The sequence below is a fragment of the Coptis chinensis genome, chromosome 7 (genome assembly GCF_015680905.1).
Source record: "Coptis chinensis isolate HL-2020 chromosome 7, ASM1568090v1, whole genome shotgun sequence".
In the NCBI taxonomy this organism is placed as follows: Eukaryota; Viridiplantae; Streptophyta; class Magnoliopsida; order Ranunculales; family Ranunculaceae; genus Coptis; species Coptis chinensis.
In genome coordinates this window covers 73,389,476-73,399,810 of record NC_141462.1, presented here as the reverse complement: position 1 = coordinate 73,399,810, position 10,335 = coordinate 73,389,476, and the positions used below count along the sequence as shown (strand labels likewise).

The 10,335-nt window shown below is 37.4% G+C and overlaps 1 pseudogene across 1 annotated transcript; it reads right to left on the bottom strand.

The window, feature by feature from the left end:
• Nucleotides 1–356: 356 nt before the first annotated feature.
• LOC147488776 (small ribosomal subunit protein eS27y pseudogene) lies at nt 357–1,189 on the bottom strand (annotated as a pseudogene). The gene is made up of 3 exons (XR_015201679.1): nt 1,051–1,189; nt 910–975; nt 357–700 (listed from the first exon to the last, which is right to left on the bottom strand). The product of XR_015201679.1 is annotated as a small ribosomal subunit protein eS27y pseudogene (transcript).
• Between the last annotated feature and the right edge of the window lie 9,146 nt (nt 1,190–10,335).

Sequence of the window (10,335 nt, the reverse complement as noted above, 5' to 3'; positions counted from 1 at the left end):
AAATTAGGGTCTCCCCCCTAAATACACACAAAAAAAAAGTCAAAGTGAGTTGACCGAATTTTTTTTGTGTGTATTTAGGGGGGAGACCCATCTAGTGGGGAAATCTTAATTGGCTCATCTAGTGGGGAATACTAGTTTTTTTTTTTTTTTTAAGTAATGAACTTAGAAAACAAACTCAAAATAATCCGGACATTACCGGAAGCAAAAAATGTACTCCGAGAGCTAAAACATAATTCAACATACTTAAGATACATAGATAGAAATGATAAAGTAGGCCTCTCCTACCAAATCTATATTTATCTGAACCAAAAACATTCCATCACAAAGCTAACCCATGTCAACCCAAGCAACATAAAAGAAGTGGAGATGCCTTAATCCCCCTTTCTCCTGAATGAGCATCCCTCAGTAAATCTAGCATGACCACTGTTGGTGACGACACAACACACCGCGGTCCCCATAGACCACAACAGTTTGAGAATGGCTGCAGACAGTAGTTATATTTAAGCAACCCTGGCACTTGACATCCATGAAAAAGGAGTTGGGGGATTGAACAAGACGTTTGAGCTTATGCTTCCTCTTTTCATGCTCAGCTGGTGGGTTAAGAAGATCCACATCATTTTTCAGCACCATCTTGTCTTGAAGAGAGAAGTTTGATAACTTATTAGGTCTTGTTAAATCACACAAGTTTGCAGTAGAGCCGCTGGAAAACAAATGTGAGAGTCAAAAAAAAAAATCCAAACTTTAGTGATGCCCAACATTAAGAAATTCACTGATTAACATATCAAGATCAGATTTTTAAGGAATCAAGCATACATAGACAATCACAAATTTGAGATTGAAAAGAATCCGAGCAAACAATACAAAAGCTACCCAGATTTAAGAAAATAAACTTAACAGTCACAAATATACCTAAATCCACAAAAGGGGAAGAAAACAAAACCCTATAAATCGAGCAGCGACACCGACGAACAGATCCTGAAAACATAGACCGAACGTGAGAAAAAACAAATCGAAGACAAAACCTATAAATAGATGAGAGAGGATGGTCACCATAGTTCGCATGAATGAGGGAGAAATTGGGATAGAGAGTGGCAGTGAGAGAGAAGAGAATAAAACCCGAGAGGGAAAGAGTGGGCAGCAGTAGTGAGAGAGAAAGGAGAAGAGAATGTTGTGTTTTCTATTTCGACGAAATAATACGAGCACGAAATTTCAAGCTCTGTTTTGGTTTTTATGATTTGTAACACTTATCACACAGTTTGGTCTAGTTTGAAAGTGTTAGAAATTAATTCTTGAAATTCATCCGAATTAAAGCAACACTTGACAACATTCCTAACGCTTATATAGCGTAAGCGACTTACCAACGTTAAAAAACTATTACAAAGAAAGAAAAAAAGGTGTGTATTGTAAATATCTTGTTATGGTGTAGTGTTTATGGGTCGGACCTTGCTTATGGGGTTTAAGCCTTTTGGGTATTGGTTGCGGTTTTTTATTTTTTATTTTTCGTTTAAGGGCTGCTAGTCTAGCAAACCAGCGTGCACCCTGTTTCATTTCTATTTAAACTAATTTTTTAGATGGTATTTTTCTAACTAATTAACTTAATTAAGAGGTATATTAATAATAATACTTCTGGAAGTCACATTATAAGTGATTTCGAAAACTTGGCAAATTCACTTTTAAAGTGATGTTGAATATATAGATATTACATCACTTTATAAGTGACACGGTGAGTGACAACACCTTTAAAGTGATGTTGAATACATAGATATTACATCACTTTATAAGTATTCTGATGAGTGACGTAAAAACGTGTTACTACATCACTATCTCGACATCATTAATTAAAATGATGTTGTACAACTCTACTACATCAGCTTCTGAAATAAGTGGTGTTAAAAAAAAATTGTGATAATTATTATATCACATGCTAAGAAAATTGATGTCATAGTTTTCTTATGACATCACTTCGCTGAAAGTGATATAAAATTAGCGATGTCATATGTCATATTTGTTGTAGTGTAAACATGTCTTGGGCAAGTTAAGGACGGATATGACCACTCGCCACGGGGCGCTGACAGACAACATGGGCGAATTTCAGCAGGAAATGTGAGCTTCCATGAATGCATTAAAGGACCAGATGACTACTCGCTAGAACAAGTTCCAACGAATGTTCATGGCAAACCAGCATCAGTTTTAGGCTCAGGTGTTGGATACTCTGGGTGATATCCAGGAGCAGTTAGCCTCCACAGGAGCCCGTCCTGCACAACGTCGCAGGACTCCTGGTTCTTCTTCTGCAGCCCCTGAGGATTCTCCTGCAGCCCCCAAGGATTCTCAGTAGACAGTTTATTTTCACCGTTCTTGTATATTAATTATGTCGGATATTTTATTTACGTGTTTGCATTTTTATTTTCGAACTTAGGATGTCTGTCAATTCCTACATTCTCCAAAATTTCTGCCTTGTTAAATAGTATATTAGTTATCTCCAATATTATATTATATAGGTAGAAACATATATAATAATATTAGTAATAAAAATATATATGGATATATAAAAATATATACATATATTTTTAACGTCACAATTAACGGCAAAATTTTACCGTAAACCAACGTTTTGAAAAACGGTCATGAAATCGCATCCTAAAAATGGTCAGAAAATAGTTATGAAATCGCATCTAAAAACGGTCAGAAAAAGGCTCAATTTTCTTCTATAAATAAGTTCAACACATTCTTCACATTTCACTCCTTTCACTTTCTCCCCTCTCCACTTTTTATTCTAAAAACGATTTTAGATCACTCCAAGTTTCAAGATTCATGGATGCACTAGAAAAGTTTGAGCAGCAGCAGATTGAATATGCTACTCAAGTCTTCATGCTCGGTTGTTTTATTATAGTAATGTTGTTAATGTGGCATATAATTCTATCTAATATTTAGGTTTGTATTTTATTTCACGTATCATTATGATGTATTTCCAATCCTCTGTACGTTCTTACATCTTATTGTAATAATATATTTACATCTTCCTTTGCCTTCTACTTATGCTATTTTTTTTCAAAAAAAAAAAATGGCACTCCTTGTAGTCACATGCCCCATTCTTCTCATCCACACTTTGCGGAGTTTGCGCCATATTTTAGAAAATACACGTGGTCTAACTACTCTGTGACACCTCGATCCGTATTTTCTACATCTTTGGATTGGTGCATATTTATAACAAGGATAGACACCATAAATACCAACTTCCCTTTTTCCACTAAAAATTTTCTTTACCCCTCCATCTTTAATGGCCCTCACTCGAATTTTCGTGCCCTAGCAAAATTTTATGGAAAATTTCCAAAACGGTCTTTTTCATCTATTTTTTTACACAGAAATTTTACGTCGAGGATGGTACCCTCTTTTACATCATAAACATGCATTTTTTTCAGAGAATTGGTCCTGTTGTTCTATAAACATGGTTATTTCCAAAACGGGCAATTCTTTGTCCGTGCAAACGGATGCGAGCATGAATTGACTATGGAAATTATCTCCGAGGTACTTCAAATTCCCATTACAAACCAAGGGATACATCTTCAGGATTCACCATTCGACAATATCAGACATCTGATGTTTGCAACTATCCTTCATGGTGAATACAACCAGAAAAAACCGTGTTGTTTATCAATGATCCTTGCAAAAGAACCAATTATCTGTGATCCAATGGCTGGCTCATAATGTGCTTGGCACGACTAAAACTTCTGAAATAACAAAGCCCCTCCTCCATCTACTATGGGTCTTGCAGACTAACTGCAATGATTTTTGCATTATTAAATTTATCTAGAACACTATCGCACGTGTCAGGAAAAAGGCAGCTCCTTTGCCTACCATTGTGACACTTATCATGATACGTTGGGGTTTTTCTAGTACTTCTCCTAATACACCTCTCAGAACAGCTAACATTCTTACCATTCACTCAGTTTGCAGGAACGGTTTCTGGAATCTCGACGTTGCAAAGAACCATGTCAGTATAGAAACCGAAGAAGTTTGTTCCGCTGACAACATCTTCACTGAAAATGCATTAGGCAATGTATTTAATCCTATGGAAGGCCTTTGTTTAATTCAACAAGGACTGATGACATTATACAAACGTCAAAACATTATCATCACCAGTCTCCTTGAATTTCATGACCTGCGGACAATGCAGGAAGAGGAACAAGCACAATTCTTGCACAGTCACAACCTGTTCTCGGCAAATCACACTCTCATAATGGAGAACCACGCCAAGATTTACCAGACATAGAGTGAAATTATACAACGAGCTGTTGCCAGAATTGACGGCATCGAACATCTTATAAATGGATTCCTTTCACAAAAGGATCCTCGCCGTTACTTGGGCCCATGACACAATTTAAATGTTGCAATTTTATGTTTTTTGTCATTTTTTTTAGTTTTTTTTTTTTAAATATAGTGCAATTTCCCTATGGTAATTTGTTTTTTTTTTAAATTATTCTCATCATATTCTAATATTTGTTTATCTTTGTCTAACAGGTAGCATCTTTCTTCACACATCTTCTACAATGGAAGCTCCAAAGATGATTCCAGGACAATCTTTCCATTCATTGTTGAATTCTCCTACTTATGGACATCTTTTCAGAGACTACATCACTCGAGTCGGTTGGAACTCTCTTATTCTACACCCGGAGTAGACATACTCCCCAGGTTTGGCAACTTATTTTTACGATCATATGGAAGATCTACCTGCTATACAGGGTTTCCCTTTGAATGGATTTACAATCTGTATTGGTAACACCCGACACTCTTTTTACGAGCCAACAGTTGCTATGGCTCTAGACCTTCCTCCTTTTCAGCCAGACATCCCCATCCAATACATGGTAGAAAACAACTTTAACGACTATTCTTGGGAAAAATTTGCCCGTTATGGCGATGGCCTTGCCCAGGTTAGGGAACGTGTCGTAGCTGGCCGATGGCCAGACTTTACTATTCCACTTGCCAGTATGACCATGAATGTTGGAACTGCCATGTTATTTATTCTTCTAAACATCATGGGGGATTGGCATTTTTCCACTGCATCAAAGTCAGCTTGTAAGACGTTCCATGCACTAGCCCAGCAACATACCGCCTTCGACATCACAAACCTAGTAATTGAGAACCTAAAGAAGGCTCGGTCTTTTCGGCAGCACTATATCACCTTGCCAGTCACATCATACAGGATAGTGAGGGCATACTTCCCACAGTTTGCGGCCACCTTTCAGGACTGGGTAAAGGTCGACTCTATGTGTCCAACTAACAAGATCATTCGTTCCTTGCGATTTTGGACACGGCGACGCCCTGCAAGGTATCTAAAGAAAGTACGTTCCTTCCCTAATGATGATAAAATGATAGCTCATCTAGACACCGCAAAAGAAGCGAAGTGTTTTAAGTCCGGAAAGCTATGATAGATTGGCGTGATGCAAAGGAATGACATTTCTACAGGGACGAGGCAAGGATGGACTATCCCCCAGTTCAAGGTTGGGGCAATGTGAGTTGATGCATGTACATATTTGTTTTATGTTTTGATGTGAGATAAATAAATAACCTAATAGTGTGCCAATCTAACAGTGTGCTTTCACTTTTATGATGTATAATATATAGTGTGTTACAATAAATTTCTGTAGAAGATGTCAGCTATATTTTTGCTCAAGCCTCTCAGGTATACTCTTTCTTCCTCTTAACACTGAGAAAACAGTTTCCAACTGTTTGGGGGTGGTGAGAACCTTTCGCAAAAATTAAGCATGCATAGTTGTATATAGTTTACTTTATGTCTAAATAAACGTATTTAGTGACAAATTCTCGTTTCCTTTTCTATGATGAAAAATATTTAGAAATCTCACCCTAGCATCAGAACTAGGACTTGTTCTTAGAAACTTAATTTACTACGTATGCAATAGTTTTTACATCTTTTCATGAGCATTCATGCACTGACTATCATTAAATGTACACAGCAGTAAGTTTCTAGGACCTACGGTTAGACAACTTAGTTTCCATATCCTGTAAGAATCTAACTAAAAAGTCTCAAAATGTGTGATATGTGAGTAATGACACAGAGGAGTAGTTCTTCTGAATAGAGAAGTTCACATGTCTACTTACTTGATCACTACCCAAATCCTAGGTGAAAATTTAGGCCTTCTTTGGATCGATATAGCCAAAAATTCACACCTGTAAAAAAATTTACCGCTAGTCGCCCACTGAACCTTTCATTAACCCTTTCTATTTCACCAAAAATTCATTACCCATCTATTAACCATAAATAAATAAGCCTACCTAGATGATGAGTATGAGAAATAGGATGAAGTGCAGGAAAATGAAGAGAAAAATCTTGTCACAAATCAAAATCAGTTACCTGTTTCAGAAAAAAAAGAAAAAGAAAAAGAAAAATAGAAATATGTTTCCAAAAATCAAAAGAAATATCAAATTTAGAATTCCCCCCAAAATCAAATCAAAAGGGAATACAAAAGCTTGAAAAAGCAAAGTATGGAAACCAATGTTAGAAGCAGGAAAGAAAAAGAATTCTATAGTATAAATATCTCAAAGACCTTATTCTCCCATACTTATCAATTGTTTTGAATTTTCTATTCTATTTTCTTCTACACTACCTCCTAAGCCCCATAACACCTAATAAAGACCTCTAGTTCAATTAGGAGTAAGATAGTGTGATAATAAATAGTAGTTGTGACTGCTCGACCTCGGCTCCTCTGATTGTCATTGAGTATGTGAGGAAACGTGTGCCCACTGCACACTGGAGATAGCAAAACTTGAGTGAAAAAATAAGAGAGAAATTGTATTTCGACACATACCTGTGAGAACCTACTTAAGGATGCTATCCAAAGGATCCAAAAATGGCCCTACTCATATATTTCATTATAAGATCACTGCATGCATGCTCATACGTAGATGTTTTGATTATTGTATGTATATTAACTTGAATTTCGAAAGAATTAAATCCTTGTTTTCCCCGCTAGTGAGATGTCTAGATACCTGAGATTGATTAAGGAAACAGGCCCTTGTTACTAAGTCGTTGTAGTATAAATGAAGTTTGTGAGTATCTTCTCAGGAAAACTCTCATGAGGCTATAACTCGTCCACTAGGGAATTCCTAGTGGTTCAAGGTCTTGTTGCATACGGTCAATGCAACCGCACTCTGCGAAATGAGATTTAGCTTAGGACAACACATTTTTGACCATTTATCATTTTAATATCTCTTCTTTGCTTGAGGACAAGCAAAATGCTGTTTGGGGGTGGTGTGATAAGCACTCAAAACTGTAATATTAAACCCCGAGAGACATAGCATTTTGATCAATTATGTGTTTAATAATCATGTAATAATTATAATTTCGTACTTTTGCAGGTTTCCGCAGTTAACATGAATAAAATGATAAAACATGCATCGAAGTACGAGAATATCAGAATATTTGAAGTTTCCTACTCAACCCCAGTGAAGCCCAACAAAGCCTGACTAGAGCCGAAGTTTCCAAAAGAACAAAACTAGTGCAGAACGGGTCCACATATAAAGAAGCAGCAAACTTTCGACGCTCACATCTGATAAATCTAAATGCCGACGTTGGCTAGTGAACTGCCAGAGCGACCAGGGCAACGAGCCCTACGCAAAGACAGAAAATTGTAAAACCGCCAAAATCAACGCCGCCATTGGACACACTAAGTAGACCCACTCGGCGGGCCCAAAAGGCATGACGAGTCAGCATAGGCAGGTGGCAAGAGATGGTCACAAATTTGTGCCACCTTGCAATGTGAGAAGACACGTACTTGTTCAAAGATTGAAATGGAATTGAGCAAAGGGACAAAAACAAAACATAAAAGGACGAAACATTAAATGAAGTTTTGTTTCGTAAACAAAACTTTGGATAAAAGGAATTCACATGCAGACTTTTGAACGTCTCAATTTGAGAAACGGCCAAAACTCAATTAATCCTTCTCCATCCATCCAGCCTATATATATGAGGGGGTCTTCGATATCTTCCTTCAGCATTTTCATGCTTTAGCCTCCACTTAGCAGTTAGTTAGTTTTCATTTCAGCACTTAAATTCTATCCCTTTTATTCCAGTAGCTTAATACTGTAAGTCATTTTTCTTCTTAATAAAAGTCATTTCTTTTCAATTTTAATTCCTGTCCTGCATTTATTTATTTAATGTGTACAACAAGTTTAATTATTCCTTCAATGACCATGAGCTAATCCCCATCCTCAGGGGGAGGGTTATGCTGCTCGTGTGAGAATCCGGATTGACTCTTAAATATTCTAGAATCACTACTTAGGAATTAGGTGTAGATTAGACATCTGGTCCCAAAATGACTGAGACTATACAAATTTGGAGTGCTGATGCTCCAAAACAGTTTCGCGAGAGACCTAAAATGTCTCGCGCGCGACTCTCTGGTGTCAGACAGCTCTCCAATTTGTCCAGCTGATGTAGAATCGAGCCAAGAGCTGAAATGATATTCCAGAGATGAAATATTAGTTCAACTTCTTATGCTACGATCAGAGATGTGCGCATTTTGCTAGGGATCAATACTCGACGTCGTCTCGGGTTTGTCTATGAACTTGAGACGACTTAGAGTTATAGTGATGTGGCAATATAAACTATTAAAAAATGATTCTTGCATGAGTATGATTAATCATCTCCCTGTTTCTCTATCTTTGTTTATTCACATCGAAATCATCGTTAGTAATTTACATTATTTACATTACAGTTAATTTAATTAAACCAACTAAAAAACCTAAAATTCTACTCACTAAAAGTTGTAATTCCAGTTGTGAACCTTGCCGAGCCTGAAGGTTTGGACAATCCCTTACTTGACCTATCCTACCAAACCCACGTGAGTAAGGTAACTTGACTAAACGAACGACTATACGGACTTTGGACTTTAGTCTTCGGACTGTGGACTTTGGACTTAAGAATAAAACCCAAAGAAACATATAAATTTAACGTTTTATCAACTATCACTTAATACTTCAAAGATAGAGGTTCAGCATTGGGTTGCTGAGTGTAAGCGGGTGCAGGACGTTGCTAAACAAGCTCAGATAGAGTATAACGACCTGGTCGACTTGGTGGAGAGTGGTGATGTCTACGTTCTGGTGGATGATTTCATGGAGATGGAACGTAAGTACAAGACCCTCAAGAGATCGGTAGAAAATGGAGCTGCAACAGTAACTGTTGAAAGTACTGTTGCAGTTACTGTTGCAAATGCTAGTAGATGATCTGATCTACCAACCGATCTGGATGATGCTCCTGCTGCTTAGCCAACTGAAGATGCTGCCACAGAAGTGGGGAATGCAAGTGGTAATCCAGTTAGTGGCCTTGTTGGTGAAGAGGGTTGTCCACTGGATCCCTTGAATGTGGATAATCTTCCCCGTGTCAACTGATTTTTGGTCCTCTTGTAATTTGTTGAACTATATTTCCTTTTTCTGTTACTACTGATACATTTATTTTTGATGGAGATGCTGAGGTTGTTTTCTCAGGATAACCTGGGGGCCTCTAGCATCTAACCAAGTTTGTAAGAATTAAAAATATTTAAATTACTTACTTGATTTTGATTTGATTTTATCTTTGAATTTTGTATGAATGTAATTGCTTCCATTGATGATTGCTTTGTTATTTGACGACCTGTGCTGCACAGTAGTAGATGCTTGTAGGTCGTCTGATTTTTGTAAGATCGTCTGATGCTTGTAGGTCGTAAGTGTTTTTGTACAACCTGGTAGATGCGCGTAGTTGGCACCTAGGTTTCCTTGTGCCCTTAGGTATGTGTATTGGTTGAGTTGTTCCTTTTTAGGGAAACTCCTTATTGACTTTTGACAGATAATTAGCCTTTGAGTGGCAATTATAGTTGAGCTAAACTTAACCCTTTCAGAGGCCTTAAGTTGACTTAGGGTCTTTTTAGGGGTCCCTAGGTTGTATTTGACTGATAATTGACCTTTGAGTGGCAATTACAGTTGAATCAAGCTTAACCCTGGTGTTGGTGTTAAGTTGATTTGTGGTCTTTTTGGGGGACCGTAGATTGAATTTGACTGATAATTAATCTCTGCGTGGTAATTATAGTTGAGTTGTGCTCTACCCTAGCATTAGTGTAGGTCGACTTATTTTGATACCCCAGATCGGGCAGCGCGTGCAAGATGCTTGGTATCCATATAATACAAAGATAACATGTATACGCGAAATGCTGATGAAATTTTATTCAATTGGTTGATACAACTGGAGACATATTATAGGTAGAAACGCTTGAGTAAAGCTGTATTCCAAGGTCGTGGAAGCATATCACTGAGCTGGGTTTTGATCTAGTAAGCTCCATTTCCAATGAC